Source organism: Apteryx rowi, unplaced genomic scaffold (genome assembly GCF_003343035.1).
Source record: "Apteryx rowi isolate R43461 unplaced genomic scaffold, aptRow1 scaffold_382, whole genome shotgun sequence".
Classification (NCBI taxonomy): Eukaryota; Metazoa; Chordata; class Aves; order Apterygiformes; family Apterygidae; genus Apteryx; species Apteryx rowi.
Genome location: NW_020450330.1, coordinates 270201 through 290904, shown reverse-complemented (window position 1 = coordinate 290904; position 20704 = coordinate 270201). Strand labels below are relative to the sequence as shown.

Here is a 20704-nt window from a genome sequence, read left to right as displayed (position 1 = left end):
GTTACTGTGGTYCTGTGCACTACTTGTAGAGCTACATGTATAGAGAGGCTGGTGGCTGTTTTGCCAAGTTCAAACATGGAAATATTTGCTAGTGCATTTCTCTGTCTGGTGTCTTGCTTGTGAAGGTGCTTACACGTGGTGGATGACAGAGCCCTGGAACAGGTTGCCCAAAGAGGCTGTGGAGTCTCCTTCTCTGGAGATATTCAAAACCCGCCTGGACGCGATCCTGTGCAACGTGCTCTAGGTGACCCTGCTTGAGCAGGAGGGTTGGACTAGATGATCTCCGGAGGTCCCTTCCAACCTCAACCACTCTGTGATTCTGTGGTAATATTCCTTGTTTAACTGATTTACACTTGCAGTTCTCATAGTACATAATCATTCAAGAACCTGACGTTTTGAAAGCCGGGTTTGTAATGTTCTTAATCAGAACTCTTAAACCCATAAGGTTATTTCCTGTATTTACCTCTAGAAGAAGCAAAATCTCAGCCAAATGAAGGCTTTTGATCTTGTCTTATTTTTGCTGATTATAATGTCTGCCATTAAACTAATCTATTAAAATAAAAGGCGAGATGGTTCTTTAGACTACTAAAATGAAATTGAATGTGAGCAGTACTGGCTTCTCAAGGTGAGCTCTTCAGTAGATATCAGGAACACCATTTTCTAACTCTTCTCTTAATACTTTAAAAAAAAAATGCTTTGAGGAAAACGAGCTATCCCTGTGAGCTCTAGGTATCTTCCAGAGGATTAAAAGAGTGAAGGTAGAAGCAATACAAGGAAGTAACACAAATCTGCTGTTTGACAGACCATTACCACCAAAGCAGATTTGTAATTAAGTACCAATGGCTGGGATACTCAGCCAAGTCTTAAATTTGGTGAAACGGATGGCATTTTTTTGCAATATACCAAAATTGATAGGCATTAAATCCATTCTTTATTTCAGTGGCTTCTTTCTTTTCGTTTTAAGTATACATCTGTAGCTACTCCTTGTCCATTGTGTTTATGGCTTGTATTTACAACCCTATGCACTACTTATTTTACCTTACAGTTCCCTTTACCTTCTCTCTGTCCATCCATTGTACTGGCTCATACTTGGTCAATTTTCCTGYGTGATGATCTCTCTTGCTGAGCATGTTTACTGTAGTGGGACTGTTAAATTGCCGATTGGGCTACTAGACTGTATAGCAGAACATGTAACAGCCAAACTTTTAAAACCATTTCTAAAGCTGCTCTTTAAACATTTTTTCTTTTGCGAAGAACAGAGGAGTGAGTGGAGAAAGGTTATTACTTAATGGCTCAAAATGTAGGTGTTACTGTCTGGAGATGGAGGAAGGTTCTGAGTGGTTCAGTGCTTGGAACTTAAATAACTTTGTTGTTTTGTGGGCAAATATAGAATAGAAGAGGGCAAATTTAATCTTTAAGAAGACTTACAAGGAAAGAGCAGAAAGGCCGTAAGCTGCATAAAAAAGACTTCCAAAATCCACAATATCTGGAGGAATGTGAGCTGATTAAAAACAGGTCAGTTTCAGGAAAGCTAGGTTGTGTCAGGTTGTGTAACTGGCTTTTGAAGAGATGAGAAAGCTACCCAGAGCGCAAAAGTATGGTCTGGGAAAACCTAAGTGGGTCGTAAAGTGGGTTTTCATTTGGTAAGAAACAGGATGCAGTTAAAAAAAAAAAAAAAAAGTCTTAAGGTCAGTGACAAACCAGTGTTAAGTTTTATGAATCAAATGGGGTCTCTGTAGTATGAAGGTCAATATTGTAGCTAATACTTCCTAAGCAAACAATTGTTAATAGATAGCATCACTCTTGTTTCCAGGTCTTTCAATAGTACCAGAGAATCTGAAACAGAAAATGAACAGCATGATCAAATTTTAAACTCTGCCTGCTTGGAAGGTTGGTCTGGGTAAAGTAAACTTTTAATGTTAAACTTAATTTTAAAGAGGTATATATTCTAAAAACAAATGAGCAAAAATGAGCTTCAGTGAGAATATAAGCACAAAAAACTAGAAAAATTCCTTTGAGAGGAAGACTAATCTTAAAGTAGAGCTACATTACAGAAATGTAATTGAGTAGTAAATTCAGCTATTGTAGGAAAAATGCAGATCTAAGATTGCAAGTTGAGTTATTGCAATGCTAATAACTTTAAAGAAAGTCTAAAAAATGGCATCCAAAAATAAAACTACATGCATGTTTCTTTGCATGTAGTCTGAGCAGTTCAGAAATATGGTTTTATTGATGACCTTTTGGGGGGATTGACAGTGTTTGCATGAGTGGATTTCAAGTGATTTGGTCTGTTAATTGGGTCATCAGTTTCCATGATGGGTGATTACACTGAGCACTATAACAGAATGGCAAAAACACATATCTGATATATGGATCCTCAGAACAACACATTTAATAATGTGTTTGCATCATTGACTTTTGTCTGTATCACATCACGGTTTTTAGCCTGAGGTTCATTCCAACTTTCTAAATCCTTGAGAACCTTCAGATGGGTTATGTTTTTTCCCCCCAGTGATTCTGCCTGTGAATCTTTTTTTGTTGTTGTTCCCTCTTTACATCATAGGGACTCTTGGGTAGAATCAAGCTGTATATTCAGGACTAGAATATGGAAAACTTCCTTATTTGGAAGGAGCAGGGGGAATTGCTAGTTGTCTAAAGTACTTGTTTCTTATCATGAAAAATCTAGGTATTGTTGTTAAATATATATGCTGTGTAAGTATAGGAATATTTCTGTGACTCCTGTGAGCTACTTTTGTAGGTGTTTTTCCTCTGACTCTCACCAAGGGAGTAGACTAGGARGTGTAGGTTGAATTATGAGATGTCTGTAACTGACCTATGAAGCATTACAGATTCATAAAAATCTGTCTTGCGTCCCAAAAATAACAATCAAGCAATTCTTTGGCTATTTTTCCTTGCCTCAAGGTGATGACTTCAATCAATCAATAATCACCTTAGTTTTTCCATGTAGAACACAAGGACCATTCTCAATGACACTGCCCATCAGAAATTGCCTTTGGTTGTTTCATTTGACTGCTTATGAATGTCTGGTTAAGATTCATTTCTTCTGCTGCATTAGTGGAAGTCCTAAACCTTCTTATCTTGGGCATTTTTATGGGATGGCTTGAGGAAGAGAACACTCACCTGATGTTTCAAAATCCAGTCTGTTTTACATCCTTCTTAATTTACTCTTAGCTTTAGTAGTTTGGCAGTAGAGAATGGCATCAAGGCAACCCTACAGAAGAATTATGTAGGCCACATTAGAAGACCTCAGGAAAGAAGACCGTCTGTCTGTGGAGAAAAAATCCAGAATCAGCTGACTTCATTGAAGACGAAAGGTAAGGAAATTAACTGATCGCATTTGGTCCATTTTTAGGAGATAGTTGTATAAATTTACATATGCTTGATGTTACTTATTGAAGAATTAGTCTGGAGTGAAAAGAGGGGGAGGACAAAGATGGTGAGCTCTGCACAGTGCTTTCTTTTTCTGTGTGGGAAAGAAAGGGTGGGAGGGCAGAAAGGAGAATCCACCAGAATATATCAGGAGGAAGGCTGAAGAAATAAAAAGAAAACCTCAGAGGGGCAGTACTGCAAGAGTAGGAAGAATGAAATAATGTATGGTTTCAGTGTCAAAAGAAGCAAAGACATGGAAGAGAGGGTTAGGAGTGTGCTGATCTCAAATGTGTCTAGAAAACAATTGTTAGGTATCTCTGGGTGATTAAGGAGGATGGTGGGATGTTTTAGCAAAATGCTCTAATTGGAGCTGGGCTGCAGAGAAGGTAGAAAAGAGGAGCTTAAGGCTATGTGTGTAAGTTTGCATACTTATAAGCTTAGAAGAAAAAAGAAAGTTCTGGGGGAATAAAATAATAAGCTTAATACTTCATGACATTCAAATAAGTACTGAATGCAAATCCCCCAGTGTTTCTGTGGTATCCTGCAGCTCTACACAGTGACAATAGGCATTTGGTACAATTTCATGGTATTCTTTGACAAAACCAAATGTAGGAAGCTACCTGAGCAAGAAGGAATTTTTATACTGTAATGTTACTTTATTATTATTTTCAGTTTTAAAAAAAAGGCTTCAAGCTTCTTTCTGTATTCCAGCATAAATATCAAATATRATGTGTGGTAAAATTATTGCCCAATTTCATTTTCGCTAGACTCTTGCCTGCTTCAGCTGCTGATGACCTGTTATTTCTATGAAGGTCGTGGAGACCTGAGTGCTAAAATATGCAAGAACTTTGAAAATAGCATTAACAGCTTGAACTCTTTATGAAAAACTGAGCAGGGCATGATTTGCTGTAGAGCTTTGCATTAACCTATTTTTCAAAACTCTCAAAAAATGTTGAACAAAAGTGTTAGCTACAGAGATGCTTTTAGCATTCTATTTCTGGCCAAAAATATTGCAGTGTAGAGCTTCACTGTGTGAATTATAGTCTGCAAATGGATGAAACTAGAGAGAGGGAGAGATAATATCATAGTGCACTAGCATATCTAGTGGCAGAGCCCCAAGATTTTTAGCTGAGTGAGTGATACAGAGTGGGGAGAAGAGTGCAGTATAAGTAAGATTTATTTTTCTGCCTTAGCTAAATGATTTAATGTTTCTGATGTTAATTGAGACAAACATCTTACAATATTTATGAAGGAAAATCAGAAGATATCCAGAATAACTACAGCTCCAAGCAACTGAGTCAGTGCAAGATTTCTATCTGTCTATATTAATATTTTATATAAAATTTAATTCTCTTTAATTTTTATCAGCCGTTCATTGTTCAGCTGATATCATTTCAGAATTAGTTTTGATTCAGAGATGGTTGGAAAAAAAGTTTGGTATCAGAGGAAGAAATGCCGATTGTGATATCTGTTAAATTGCTAGATAAAGCTTCAAGTAAGTGGTGGCAGTCCCATTGATTTAATTATTTTAAAGTAGAACTGCACACGCAAAAAAGAAATCATTCATCRCTCCAGAAAATATAGGTGGGACAAGATGATCTATAAAAAGACAATATCTATAAATTCTGTGACACACAGTCATGTTTTAGAGCTGTGTTTCATAAACACGAATACGTGATTAAACATTTCAGAAGGGTTGTTAGAAGCCTGGATTACTCAGTTCTCGTCAATTAGATCAATTATTGCACACAAGCATCTCAAGGTAGTTTTTCCATCAGTCTGATGATACCTGGGGCACTTCAGCAGCTATAAGCCTGAACTAAAAATAGCCTTCTTCAAAACATCTTCAAAGGCTAAATGGCTATCTGTGAAAGGAAAGGAGCAAAAAAAGACTGAGGAATTCTCATGGTGAATTATAGGATTTATAACTGCTCAGAGGTGTGAATTTTAGGATGCTTTACATTGGAAGGTAACTTTGCAGTATGAATATTTAAAATTGTAATGGGATGAAAAATATGGGAAATCCAGAGCCCTGAATCTATTCCTTCTTAAGCTTATTTTATAAATTTAAACAAATTCTTACTCACTCTGGGCTTCCAGAGAAGGCCTAGGTCTTGTAGGCAGTAGTGTTGATGGTGAAGCAAGCAGCTGCTCTCCTTAAAATCAGTGGGGAAGTTAAGCTCTTGAAAGGTGATGTTGGGACTTAAACTGCCACTAGCAAACCAAAGGAAAAGGTGGGTTCACTGGAGTCTTTATGCCATATTCTAGCAGATGACAGGTGTTGTTCTTGATTATGTAGCTCAGTTAGAAACTGTACAAGGAAACCTGAATAGTCAGCTCAAACCATTATAAAAAAATTGATATGTAAGTCTTATTTTTACTATATTTGAATGTTTTTATTTGCCTTCCAACTTTAGAAGCTCAGTGATACACTTGGTATTTTTCACTCTTCTCCTGTCATCTCAAATCTATAATTTTTTTAAACTAAAAAGAATTTAGATTTTTATATTCTTATTTGTATTCTTAAAATATAATATACATTTCATCAAATATCACCAAATGCCAAAAAGCACAAGATTTGTGATAAAATTGAGATCTGACAACCTTCAGTTGTCTACTTTCTGCTTTAATTCTCTCTGAAGCTTCTCTCTGATATTCTGCATTTTTCTGCTTATAAACAGTTGTGTTGCTGCTTATACARCTGCTGACCTCTTTTGAAAGAAAATGATGGAATTCAGAAAGATGTAGTGATTATTAACATTTTGATACTTCTAAAGTAGTTTTGAATCCAAGATGTTACCAGTATTGTAATTGCTATTACAATTATCAGTGACCTTTTTTTATCTGGCCCTGGAAAGAAAAGTTTTTTTTAAATTAGTATCCAAGTAGGGAACATGCCATCATYTATGGTTTGGCCTTACTTTCAAATCAATGGGAAAATGACCATTGGCTTTAATGATACAGGAGCTAGACTTCACAGAAACAAAGCTATATCCCTCTATTCTGATGTCAGTCCTTCTACCAGCTGCATGTTTCCTCATTTCCTACTTTGTGGAGGTTCCATTGATTAATTTAGGAGAGCTTCAGCCAGAAGAGATGTTTTTGGAACAGTAAGAGTCCCTCAAGTGAGCAATTTTCGGGAGAAAAATCTGACTTGGCTTGTATGTTTGAAAAATGTTCTTAGCTGAGGCTTTCCTGTCACGGGGGAAATCATTCTTTGGGTGCTTGGGGCTTTTCTTTTTTATTTCAGTGAGCTGTGGGAAGAAGGCAGAAACCTTAGTTCAACATCAGTTAATGCTTAATACTAATTTATAAAAATGCTGCCAGTGAAAGATGCAATAATTGTATAGCTGGTTAACCATGGGGGAGAGAGCAATGACCAGAGGGTCAACAGGATGTACCCCAGGTAGCTTTTAAAGATACCTACTTTTTTTTTTGTCCCCCCTCAGTTATCTGCAGTATTCCAGTTTACACTACTTGTGCAAATGAGAAATTTTCTTGTATCATTGATCTGGAAAGTCTGTTTTTAATCCTGATCTGGGGTGAAATGGCAGTAATCCTGACTCTTCAATTGAGAGAAGCTTAAATTTCCTGCAAAGGGAAGGTCAGCAATGCGATGTTCACTGGGGCAATTTCAACACAGCAAGTAATCGTTCTGATTAAAGCTCCTGTTGAGACTGAATGTTTTGTCTGATTGGAAGACTAAATCTGTCCTTAATCACCCAGATAAGATGACATCACCAGGATGCTATAAACTGTCTACGAGATTAATGCCCACTATCAAATGCAAACTTAATCCTGAAGTTGGAAAAATAAGAAAAAGCTACCTTTTTTAATTCTATGGCCACTGCTAGCATGAACCATAACTAAATGAAGGTTGCTACAGCTGAAGAAGATTTTCTGTGTTAAAATGTATGTTAACCGTAGAGAGAATTTTTTTGAATGACTGCTCTCTAGCACAACTATTCCTGGCATGTACAGGGGAAAATGCTGTTCTGCAGTTAGTCCTCAGCGTGGCCCAGGACCTAGCTCAGGGGGTATTACTGGGAGCCCTCTGTAGTAGGAATCGCAATACAGTTGAGTTTACAACTGTAGTAGGAGAGAGCACATCAGATAAATCCAGCATGCAGATATTTAATTATGTAAGAATGAGGCAGTCCAAAAAGCAAGAAGCTTACAAGCAACCTGGAAAAAATGAAGAAAAGTTTATTTGCCCAGGTAAACTCTGCCACATTTCAAAAAGAAAACAAAGTCCAATAAAACCATGCATGACTCATTAGGAGACTGAAGGAGGCTATCGTAGGGGAAAGGTTGACATTTAAGAAATGAAAAGCCTGCCTGTATGAAGAGGGCAAGGCAGCCCAATATCACGAATTAATCAAATGTGTAAGATGGCTAAAAAGATCACTTTACTAAGGATGCTTGAGCTGATAGTTAAAATTTCTTTAAATGCATCAAAAGTAGAAAGTCGCCTAGGGGATCAGTGAGACTGTGTGAGAAAAAGGTGTCGAAGGGGCACCCGGGTGATAAGACCCTGGCAGAGAAGCTCAATGAATTCTTTGTGCCGGTTTTCACCACTGAACATGTTGGGGACGTTCCCACACACAACAAATTCTTTCCAGCAGGGAAGTCTAGAATTCTTTCTAGACGAATGGGAATTTTTAGGGCATCAYGGTGTTATTTGCTTTTATTATATGTATGCCGTGTATATGCTTTTATTATAGGGCATGTGGCCCTAGAGCAAAATAGAGCACAGAAGTTTACCTCAGAAAGGGAGGGAGGTCTTGGAGGCCTGCTGGGGTTTGGAGCCTGCCCTTCAGAAGAAACGTGTAGTGGAGCGCAGCTTTCTTGGTGGGGGAAACTGGAAGCAATCCTGATTTGTTTGTTTGTTTATTTATTTATTTTTTAAACCAAAAGTAAACTCGGGTATGAGATGGCTTTAAGAACAAATGGCCCAAATGAGCTATATTTTGGCAGTTTTCATGTACAGAGAAATCTAGTTGTCACCCTCATGCATGTTAGTAATGATATGATAACAGTTGATGAGAAACATAGGTAATTATTAATGTGTCATATGCAATCTCTTTTTAGGTTATGATGGAAAACGGCAAATAAACCTTCTTCTGTACCTGCTGCCTCATGTCAAGTCAAATTATTTTTGAATTCCCAAAAGTTTTATTTGCACTTACTGCCTTGAGTACTGAAAATGGAAGAGGGTACAGAAAATATTTTAGAGTCAGCAATTAATAATTATTATACACATTGGGYGAAACATCTTAAGCAATGCAAGCAGCCCTGTTGAATGTAGAGCCATAATTTAGTTTATAAAGTTCTTGCCTGTCTTTAAAGATGTTTTTTCAGACGAAAATATTTTTATATTGGTTTTACCCTTGAGTGGGTAAAGCTTTCCAGTGAAGATTGAATTTGTACATTCTTCTCTTTCTTCTTTTCCCAATTAGATTTTCTCTCCTATACTGCAATTCTTCTTGTTTTGTTATCAGTCCAAAAGTAATTAACACTGGAAACTTTGAGCCAAATATGACTGCTCTGAGCTGTATTTTTTACAAACATRCTTTTTTCAGTAGCTATCCATGAAATATATATGCGACTTGGCTGCTAAGCGTAAACATGGGCTTTTTTACAGATCTAGTTGAGAGCAAAGCCTATAGTAAAGCTTTGAAAAACTAATTTTTTTTGTTTCCCTGAAATGTAAAGAATAAGCAAGACGTATATCAGAAACCAGCTGGATGAGTCTAAAAAGGAGAACACTTTTATGAAGATGTGAGAAATGGCTGAAGTCTACTATTGCAGAGCCATTGCTCTGAGGACAAGTCTAGCAAGTCCACTTTTAAGAATGTTTGGCCTTTTCCCAATTCTCAGACGGAAAGATTTTATGCTGTGAGAGACCACTATAGTGTCCAGTCTGAGCTTAACATATAATTCAGTAATACCTGTATCAGATCTATAACTTCTGGTTGAACTACAGCTTGTTCAGCTCTTGTGCCTTTATGCCCTCTTATTTCACGTCATTGTCACTGGGTGTATTTAAGCATAGATTTTTTAAATGCTTTCTTGAATTGGAATCTCTGGTTTTATTTTGATTAAAACAGAAACATTTTTTATAATTGGAAAGTTGAAACAGTTGCAAGGACTTCATCAGACAGCGGTGCCAAGTCTTAGGGTTTAGTGTTTTCTTGGCAAGACGCAGGACTGCATTAGGGGTCTGCTGTCGTTTTCAAGTGCTAAGCTGCAGCCGTAGACTGAGCACAGGACTAAACGTGGGCTGGTTTACTTAAATGCTTCTCTTGGATTCATTGCTCGCGTTGGGCAGGATGCAGGCAAGCGTTTGCTGCGTAGCAGTGCAGCCCGCATGCTAAATGGCTAGAGGCGCATTTCCCTCTCTCGCGCGCACCCACACAGATTTCCTGTTCCTATTGTATTAAGACTGCTTGTACAGCACAGAGTTAAGGGCAAGGTTTGAGAGGTAACACTCTGTCTTCTGGCTAGTTCTCATGTAATGTTTATTTCCAGACTCATATTCTGGTTACTTCAGAGGGGCCGGTTTATTTTAAACAATATTTCACTCAAGAAATACACTTTCAAAGTGTATTTTGTGCCAGCTTAAATTGTGGGCTGAGTAAGTATAAGTGAAAACCAGAACCTGAGTTTCTAACTGTAATATTTCACAAGGTGTTGTTATTTTTTTGTTTTGTTTTGTTTTAAACAACTTCTTAGAACAGAAAAGTGCTGTTCTAGGTTACCAAAACTACAAAAAAATCAGAATTTTGTTATTTGTTTTGGTTAGTATGTCTCATGAATCCAAACCTTAGCTCACTGCCCCCTCCATCTCTTGGTCAGATGTCCCTGCCACTCACTTGGTGATAGCTCTCACACTGTTAGACCCAATATGGTCTGTTGACTTGCTAGGATGGCTTAAAACAGATCCAGCGAATGAACTGGATCTTTTTCCCGCTATTTCAGTGGCTTGAGTGACTCGCAGTAGAATACAGCCAGAGGCAGAGCTCAGGGGGCGAGAGGAGGGCTCCTGCGCGGCCRGGGGGACAACAGGGCCCTTCTTGCGGGAAGCCACCAGCTGCCCCATCCGGGCGACCGTGGCCTTCGGCAGCGTCACGGGGAACCACGAACTCCTCGTCCCAACAGCGCGGCTGCTGTGGCCAGCGGGTGTCCTGCCGCGTTTCAGTCCTGACTCCTTGTTTGGCATTTGACTCAGCTTTGAAGTCCTTAAAAACTCTCATGCCTTATTTTTGTTATTTAATCCTTGCTGCATGGGACCATTAGGGAGAAAAAAGAATTAAAACCAGCTGATTTGCCAGATACAAGGAATTGTTTTATTTTGCCTTGCAACTCTACACTGCCCACTCTGCGAGTGTCTCAGTGCGCCATCCAAAACTCCCTCGGCGCTAGGCAGGGCACTGCAGGCTCATACAGGAGCTGACGGCACTTTGGAGCACCCTCTCCTTTTCCGCCTCTCTCCCTCCAAGCACTGGGACTCCATGACTAGGTTGACACACTAAAATATTCTGCTCCAGTACTGAAATGCTGGAATTTTCTGTTTATTTACTATCTAAAAAAGGAAATGGTTGTGTTAGAAGAGAGCTTTATACTCTTCAGATGTGTGCACGCACATTTTTAGAGAGTGAGTGATCATTATAGAATATAGCACCTTGTTTTGCCAGGTGGCCTTTCCTTTGTTTTAGTACTATTTTGGGGTTGATATTAAACCACTGAAGGAAGAATTTGGAAACAGTCTATGAGATAAGTTCAGAAAAATTCTTTCTGTGTGTAACAAAGCTCAGATTACGTTAGTGGATTTTCATTAATATTGGACTGTAAGTATATATTAACTACTCAAGTGTTTTTTACATGTCAGGAAATAAAATTATAACTATTAATTATGTTATCCTTAACACAGAAAAAATGCATTAATACTGAAGCATGCAATTGCATTGAATAAAAAGCCAACTGAAATTGAAATATACTTTGCATTTATTCAAATCTGTATTTAGATTACGTATTCTTTATTCTGTGAGTGTAGTGTTAGGGATTTCAACTAAGCTTGTCACTGTTTTGTTTAATTTCAGTGTAGATCCTGTGCATGCTATGTACCTTATTAAGCGGTTAGCAGATTTTATRAATGTTTCAAGTTTAGTGCCAAGTGTAAATTATTTTTGCAGGTTATTTAATTGCTCTGCTTTTGGTTTCATTAGCTGCTGCAATGAGGTTATATCTAGATGAAGGGTATTGGTACTTCATACTCCTGTACAGCATATATAGGTAAGAAGTTGCTGAACGTACGTAAAAATGTGAGATAATGTAAGTTCCTGTTTCAAAGTACTTTTCAATGCATCTGTAGCGAATGAAAAGAAAGACAATGCAGAAATGGATGAAGGGAGATCAGTAAGAGTAGGTTTTTTCAAAGCTGTTTTGTTTCATGTAGTTAAGATCTATATCACATTTAAAATTGTGCTTTAATGGGCAGAGGTAGAGAAGAGGGCCATAAAGTTGCATCTGTATAATCCTAGCTGTTGCTGTATAAATAAATGAAGTATCCTGTACAGTAAGCTTAATAATAACCAAATTATAAGTTAATGGGGGTGGTTTTTTGAATGATATTGGAAAAATATTGGTTTTACAGCCTGAAAACTTTATTTCTCACAGTAATTAAATGGAGTTATTGGAAGGGAGAAAGGAAGGACTTGTAGATAAATTATTTCAGTTTTACTTCTTGCACTCTGAGATAGCTCTGTACATGTTACTCCCACAGYTTATTTGGAATTCTTGCTTTTCCGTTACCCTAATGGTCTCAATTAGTGCTATTTTCTGTGCATCAACAGAGTGCTAATTTAATCTTAAATTCAGAGTTAACAAATTATGCAATCAGCCCTCAAAGATGGTTTCAAAACTAGGTAGGAACGTTAGAAAGTACACAAAGCGTTACTTGAAAACATATATATGCTCCTTGCATAGGTATTAATCCTCTTGTATGTCTATGTGTCTGTGGTATGTAAATGTAAACTATTTCTCGAGATCAAAAGCTAGGAAGTTTCTGTAATAAGCTGTGGAGCCCAGAGGCAAACTGAGCCCCATGTGATGTGGCAGTTGCTAGGGTAACTAGCTTTATTTGTGAATACCGAGTATAAGAATTTCTGTTTACCAAGTCAGGGKTTTTTTTCTGCCTTTCTTTTTTTTCTCTCTTTTCTTGCTGAACAAAGGGATGATAAGGAGCGCTCCATTTCCACCCTGGTTTTTGTGGGTGTCTGACAGGGGTGTTTGACCCCTGCGTTAACAAATAGCACGAGAGAGGCCTTTGCAGGTGTGGTCTCATTTATATGCAGCTTATGTTGTACTTTAGAAGAGCGTATTTGACTTTTCCCTGCTTTTCTGTGGCAGTAAATTTTACTCCTGCTGACAGCAGAGATGCTTTAAGCAGAATAAAATTAGCTGGAAAACGCTGAGCTCTGTCGTCTTGCTGCTTATTATAATTCGCAGTGTGGTTTCAAAGAAATCTAAAAACCCAGCATTTTCAAAAAGAGAATAAAAATATAACCATTTCATAGATTTTTTTTTTTTTTTTTACACTAGCAACAATGGAAAACAACATTACTTCTTGTTTTCCGCTCTGAATAGGCAAGAGGACTGCAACTGATGCAATGACTTTAGTTTTAATTTTACTTCTGTTTGAAATCTGGTTGCTATTAATTTTAAAGCATTTTTCAAGATTTCTTTGCTTAAAAATGGTACATCTATATCTGATCTTTCTGCTTAAAAATTGTGCTCAATAAGGAGCAATTTTTTGTGAAAACCAACAAAATATCTTTTTCTGTGAAACTGGTAGAATGTGCCATTTGATATGATTTTATTGCCAAAATACCATTTCTGTGCCATTTGATGAAAATAAATTTGGAAGAAACTTGAAAAAACCTACTATTTTGAGTGCAGCCTTAGCAACCAACCTGCTTGTTTCAGAGGATATTGCAATTTGTTCTTCTTATGTGAAAATCAAATGTCACAACAATTTCTTTAAATAATTAGTGAAATAATTGCTTTTCTTTTAGTCGTTTTGCCTTTGAAAAACAAAGCTCTTTAAAATTAAGCACCAGTATTTTTAAATATGAGCACCTGAATTTAGACATAACAAATCCTTCATGTTTAGGAGTAATTAAAAGTACCGAGACCTGCTGCTCCTACTGAAGCCAGCAGCTTAGAATACACAGCATGGGTGGAAATGAGGTAATTTTAAGCATTCATGTTTGAAAAATGTCACTGACTTAAGCTGAAAAACTTTCTTTATTTCAGAACAGAGTCAGCATCCTTATGTCTGGGAGGTTTACAGCTAACCCCAAACCCATTCACAGGACGGATTCTTTCCCTTACTTTTAAGCATGGTAGTTGATGTTCATAAAACAAATAGTATGGTTTTGAAGAAAAATTAGAGACAAGGAAAAAAGATCTGAAAACTCTGAACAAAAGCAATACTTGCTTTTAGCCTTTCTCTAAACTACTTGCAAACTCAGGCTGAATTTACCAGTTTCGAATGAAAACATCTCTGAAAGTGATCTCTCACAGAAATGAAGGAAGAAGTGCTTCGTTTTCACCCAGTAACGAGTTCCTTAAGGGAGGCAGGATTTGCTTGCATAGATCAACTTGCAGGGTCAGAGCCTGAATTTTAAACCCTTTGTGCTGGAACTTGAGACTCAGTGCTATATTTAAGTGATGCTGGTGATTCTATAAAATAAATAATTTGAAGAACTAGTGCCATACTGAATACAGCACCCAGCAGAACTGAGGCTTCATTAATGTGAGAAAGCACCTTAGGGTCTTTGTATAGGAGAGTCTGAGTTGGCATAACATTAATACAGCATCACTTTCTATTTTAGATAATGTGTTCAGTTGTTCCAGTAAATTTGTAAAGTAATTTGGTTTTAAGAGCAAGTAATGCCTGGATATAGCTACAAAAATGTAGGTCAAAGCAGGCACGATTTCGGTTAATTGGAATTTTGTTGGACAATTTCCCTGCTTTGACAGTACAAAACTCGGCGCTCTGTTAGATGCTATCATCCATCCCTGGTGCCTGGAATAATATAGGCCAGACCATACCTTGTTGTGAAAGCTCCTTCGCTTTGTCAAAATTCAGAAAAGCTGCGTTAAGCTCATTACGGCAAAGAAAAAAAAAATCTGCTGCTCTTCTTAGGTGATGTTTTTGTGTGTCCCAAATCAGTGAGAAGCAGCTGAGATAAAGATTTTAAAAAGATATATTGAGAGGCCGGCGGTCAGCACCACAGCTAGAGCCTTGCAATGAAGAAAGGTAATCACAAGTTTTCATTTGTGCTTCCCAAAAACCGTGGTCTGAGCCTCAACGTGGCTGTTTGCAATTCCTGTGGTGCCTAGCAGTGACACGTGTGAGGCGTCCTGCAGGGCTGCCTCCCCTCTCTGCCCCTGCGCCGGCGCGGCGGTGGGACTGCCAGGGTCTCTGCACCAGGGCAGGCTGACCATGGTGTTTCAGTCCCGTGCTTCAAATAATAAGTCCTGCGTGGGCTGCTAGTTTATCCAGCAAGACTATTCCTGGACTCAGGAGCGTTCGCATATAGTTATTTGTTGCAAATCTAGCCCGTGCAAGGGTAGGCAGAGCGAGCTCGGTGCTTTGGCCACCTGCGCCTGTGCTCCATGGCCTCGTTGCTCCTCTGCTTCTTGTTCTTGTCGTTTAAGCTGTTATCTCAGTCTTAGCGAGGGGGCTCATCTCTTTGGAAGGGTTTGTACAGCACCTCTCCCATTTCAGGCGTTGTGACCTTACAGGTAATAACAGCAAGGGGGGGATCAGCCCAGTTAATTTAATTTCACTTGTGTTTTCACCAGTTTCTATTTTAGCTGTGTAATTAGTTGGGTCAGCTTCTCCAAGTTGTTTCTGGGCTGACATTATGTATTTGTTTATAGCTCAAAGAATTATAATCTCGGCTTTGGACTTCACCAAGTGAAGTGAATGTCCTGTCCTTTTTAACCGCATGAAAACGTTTGACGTTCTTTTTATGCAAGAACTAAAGCATTCTCATTCTGGGTGGGGAAGATAACTTTCGCTAAGAAAAGACATGACCCCCTCTTCTAGAAGAGGGGAACTATGCCTCCTGGCTGTAGGAAAGTTGTCTTGCTTGGAATTCCTAGCAGAACTGATACCCGGATGCAATGGGAAGAATGGGTTCCCTTTTTCCTTTTCCTTTGGTGAAAGTAAGCTTTCTGTTGAGAGGGCAGAAAATTGGAAGCAGCTCAAAAAGGGGATAACTTTTATTTTTTTTCTATAGCTATTTAATATTATTTAAGCCATACATTTTCTAGGTACCTGACAATATTGCTATGGGTGGTGAGTAAGCAGGAAAAAATCTTGGTATTTCAAAGGAACAGAGTTCTTTTGGCCTCTTATTTAGCTTGCTTTATGAAATGCTCTGTTGTCCTTATAAAATATTTACTTTTTGTTGAGGGGAAAAATAAACTAAACAGTATAAATACACTCTGTAGAGTATTTGACCTGCACTTGTTTGTTCCAGCAAGGCCACTTCCTCAAAAGTTGATCTGTATTACTTTTTTTATACTTATTGTGCTAAAATAATCAAATCCATTTTCATGCAGTGCTGGTTCTAGGTCGTTTCACAGATGCGTCCTGTCTTCCACCTTGATGACCTTCTTTCTTGTATGATCAGCAGTAATATGAGAAGACTATTTTTTATTCTTGGACTGTATAGTAATTTTTTTTCCTGCAGATAGATTTCAGAATAACTACAGATAGGCGGTGCGGAATGGTGAAGCAGCTTGAAAGAAATGAAGATAGCTGAGGGAAAGCAGGGGAAACTCTTAAATTTCTTTGGTTCAATGCTTCAATAGTCCTTTTTTAATAGGCTTTAGATAATTTTGTAGGAAACCCCTTTACCTCCAGAAAGTGAAATTTAATTTTTTCAAAATAAGCTTTCTGGCCTTTTCTGGTCTAGGAATTTCCAACTGGGCAAATATTAAGAGCTTTAGGCAGGGCTTGTGCTTTACAAAAACAATGAAGTTGCTTAAAGTATGGCAAGGTGCACCTTTCCACAGCTGCACTCGTTGCATAAAAGGGATGTTGTTTTGTGCTCTAAAAAGTTAACATCTAAATGTGGCATTGGTGGAATAAAAGTCAATGATGGGAATCTATTTTTTTTAAAACAATTTGATCAGAAAGGTCTATTTTAGTGACATTTGGCTTTATTAACAATCTATGTCAGCCGTCTTTGGGGAATGACCCTCACAGGATTCATGATTCAAAAGAAAAAGGACTATCCATTGAAATCATACATTCAAATATATGAGTATTAAGAGAAAAAATAGTTATTTCTTCAACTGATTCAGGTTTAGTTAACACACCGTGGTTTGATCATGAAACCAAAGCAATCTTCTTCCCGGATGTAGCATGCAGTGTTCTCTCATGTCAGCTTAGAGCAATGAAGAACCATTAGAGTTGTAAGAAAAAATTGTAGAAAATAAAATGTTAACTTATGAAGCAAGGTTATAGGTGCAGAAGATATGTTTATCTTAACTTAAGAATGACTGGAGAGGAATAGTGTACTCCTGGTGCATTAGTACTACTACAAAGTGCTATAGTAATAGAAGCAATAATGTGTAACAAGTAGCTGGTATCAGACTTGTAAGCATTCAAGAAAAACGTGTAATGGTACAAGAACTATGACTTATGAAATCAGGGGATTGTAATGCTGGTTAAAAACTATAATAGTAATAAGTATTATGTTATTCTTTTGGCACTTTAATGTAATGAAATAAGCTGATACAGCTGTCATTTGCCTCATCAAAATAAGAACCTTGGTTTTATAAGGATGTTGACTGGAAATGAATCTACAAGGCAGATAAATTAGGAGATGAGATCTGTGCATTAGCATAAAGTTTATGCTAATTATTATTGTGGCTTGATTAGTAAGAGGAGAAAGCTGCTTCCACTAAAATTGGAATAAAGCAAGGGGAAAGGAACGGATACCTGTTGATTTTAAATAAATATGAGTTTTCTATGGCCAGTCTGGAATAAACAGACGTGGCCAAAGAATCAGCATTTCTCTCCTTGGATATTTACTTTTCTCTGTGATTGGGACAAGAAACTGAAATGTATTTTTATGGAGCAGAAGTTTTCAGGACCTCTCAGATGAAATGTGTTCAAATACTTCATTCTGATACTTTCTCTCTTCGGTTCCAGAGTTGAAACACTTTGTTTTGAGGTGTTCCACAGCCTGAGCCTGTTCTGGTGATGATGAGTTGGATGATTTTTGCGCTTGGGCGCGCAACAGGGCACCTTCCATGGCCCACTGCATTCGTTGCCAAACTGCCCCGTGTCCCCTTTGCCTGTGAGGCCTCACAGTAATTCAAGTGAATGCGGGAGAATGTTAGTATTCCCGTGAACAGAAGGTCTTCTGCGCCTCAACAAACCAAACTGCCAACCTGTTTTACTCAGCCTCGTCTGGAATCCTTTTTTCAAGTTTTATAACAACAAGATTGAAAAATGTCAGTAAAAATTTTAAATTTCCCAGAGAAAAAGCCTGAAAACCTGAACTCTGCTGAAAACCTGTTTACTTAAATGTAAACAATGTTATTAGTTACTTGAAGCTTTATCATTCTGAGTATGTTTTTCTATTTTATAGTAGTGTATAGTGTTAGGCTTTGATTTTGATGAAAATGAAGGCCAGTTTAAACTGACTGTATGTGTTACAGTAGTTTTCTGTGACTATTAGCATAACATGAGCTCATGATAGAGTGAAGTTCATTTCTCTTCTTTAAACATTTGTGTAAGTTAAATATGAGTGAATTCAAAATCACATTGCTTGTGACTTGAGAAGATCTAAAATAAAGTGAAAATTCAGTTAGGACTTGGGAAGAAGAAAATCTGCAGTGACTGTTTGACAGCCTCTTAGTCACCATTTGAAATGTTTTTTCCTGGGAATCGAGGGTTGAAGACAGAATATTCAGTAAAGGCTGGAGAATTCTAAATACAAATGTTCTTCCTTTCTTAGAAGAATAAAGAGATAAAACCCTCTTGGGAAGCTGGACGCTGTGGCCTGGCTGGGCAATAGGAAGTTGACTCTCTAATTCAAAGATTGGAGATGGATACTCATCTTGTCTTCTGCCTGTTTAATCTAGAGCTCAGTAGCATTAAGGAAACATAAGTGTTTTAATAGTAAGATTAAGTTTTTTATTTCAATTGATTATATGTGAACAAGAGTTGTTTCCCTGTGAAGGCCTAAAATGTTTTGATCTGGAAGCCAGTAATGAGAATTTTTGTTTCCAGCTACTTCCTAATAATGATTTCTCATCTCAGTTGTTACCCTTTTTTTTTTTTTAAACTAATTAAGGAAATGTGCATGAACAGAAGTCAAATCCTCTCTGTTATAGAAATCAATGAGTTAAAACAAAAACAGCCAAGAGAAATGATTTGGTTTTGTAACAGATGTCAGTCTTTTTTTCCACAGCACAGACAAATTCTGGAGGATTTTACTGATCAATTATTGCTGAAGACTGTTGTGCAATTGTTCATTCAGTGTTATAGTGGCTTTTGATAATACAGGTACCTCGCATTATACGGTGCACTCAAATTTACTGTCTCTCAGAACTAATCATCTGTAGGTCCACAATTAATTTGTCTGCTTCAACTTAGCATTTCTTCCAGCTAAAATATCACCATTATTTTTAGGCCAATTATGTCTCCAAAGATGTAATTACTAGACTTTTCTGTATAATTATAACTTGAGCTTCCTGTTAACTTGTTAATAATTGCATCTTCCCTGGCTAATAAACACCTCAGGATTGAGCCTCAAAGTTTTTGTTTTGTTTTGTTTTGTTTTGTTTTGTTTTAGCTCAGGATGTAGTTGTTCCTGATAAACAGGAAACAGTTGACTTAGAAAAATTTGTTTAGTCCAGGCTACTGTCACAGAGAGGAAGCACCTGATTATCATCATCCGATTAGGGTCTTCATATTAGTTTCTGTAGTAGCTGAGAAGATCTGCTGGTGCATAAAACACGGTTGCCAGGTTCTGCTTTTGGGCCGAGCAGGCTGAGGACCCGCAGCCCCGTCCCCTGGCTTTTGGCTGTGTGTGCGCGGTGGGTGGCCGCAGAAGGCATCTCCCCACTGGTGTGGTAAGGCTCAGCAAAGAGAAACGGGGGCTGCACCTCCCGTGCCCGTCTCGGGTCCCTCGGCCCCCCGGGGGAGCTGGCAGCGTTGGCACCGCCGCAACTGTGGATTTCACCCAAGTGGAAAGCTGAGGTGGGGAATAGGCGGTGGGAAACGTGTTACCGGGGCTGAAGCGTGTTCGTCACACGTGGGAGGGGACAGGCGACACGTGCAACCGAGCTGAGCAGGGTAACACACTTTTTTTTATTATTTCTTTTATTTCAAAAATTTGAAACAATCGCTATAATTTGGAGTGGTGTATTAAATTGAGTGAAAATTTTTATTATCGTTATTATTAGGCACTCTTTTGTGCCTGTGATGTTTAGGTAGGGATTGCCTGCTTTTCATTAATATCCCCAGAACGGGGGTTTTCCTGTCACATTTATCCAGTCCAGCAGAGCAGCTAATGAGTTTCAGAGTTGAAATATAATCTTAATGGCATGTTGTCAGATTTTAATAAACAGAAAACTGAATATGAGATTCACAGAGTGCTAAATATTCTGGATAAAAATTACTTCCTGTAGTATCCAAGCAGAGGGTTGTGCTTTATTTTTTCCCTACAAATTGCAGGCTGGGCCAAAAAGCAAATTTTGATTGAATTAAATGTTCCCCTCAGATTAGTTTGGTTTTAAATATTTAATAACATTTAAATGTTTTATAAATTAATTACTTCTCAAAAGGAAATATAGTTCAAACTGAAAAATGAAAATATCAGAACATTTTGTTTTCTTTTTTTAATGTCATTTTTGGATCAAAACAATTAGCTGAAATCCAAATAAGTTCTCAAAATATTTTTGTCAGCCAGCTCTGCATGTTTGGAAAATAAAGGTTTGACTGAAAAAATCTTTTCCAGATCTACCAAAAAAAGAAAAAAACCTAGGCAGTAGGACTCTCCTCACTGATCTGTTAATAAACTGCTCTGTGATCATGCATATACCTGCCTGTGCTCAGCTTATCACCGCTTCATGTGTCCTTTCTGTAACAAAGATTAAAAATAAAAAAAAATGTGGAAAGCCAAAATATTCAACTAAATATATTTGCTTTGGACTTAAATATGTTTGTTTTTCCTGTTGAGACAGGTTCACAGCGAAGACCCTTCAGTCAGTGGGA

General features: G+C 37.8%; 1 long non-coding RNA gene across 1 annotated transcript; it reads left to right on the top strand.

Annotated features, from left to right (window-relative positions):
* Positions 1-303: 303 nt before the first annotated feature.
* LOC112970158 lies at positions 304-18709 on the top strand. The gene is made up of 4 exons (XR_003254914.1): positions 304-324; positions 1814-1890; positions 3193-3335; positions 17630-18709. It is a non-coding gene; the product is annotated as an uncharacterized LOC112970158 (long non-coding RNA).
* Positions 18710-20704: the final 1995 nt, after the last annotated feature.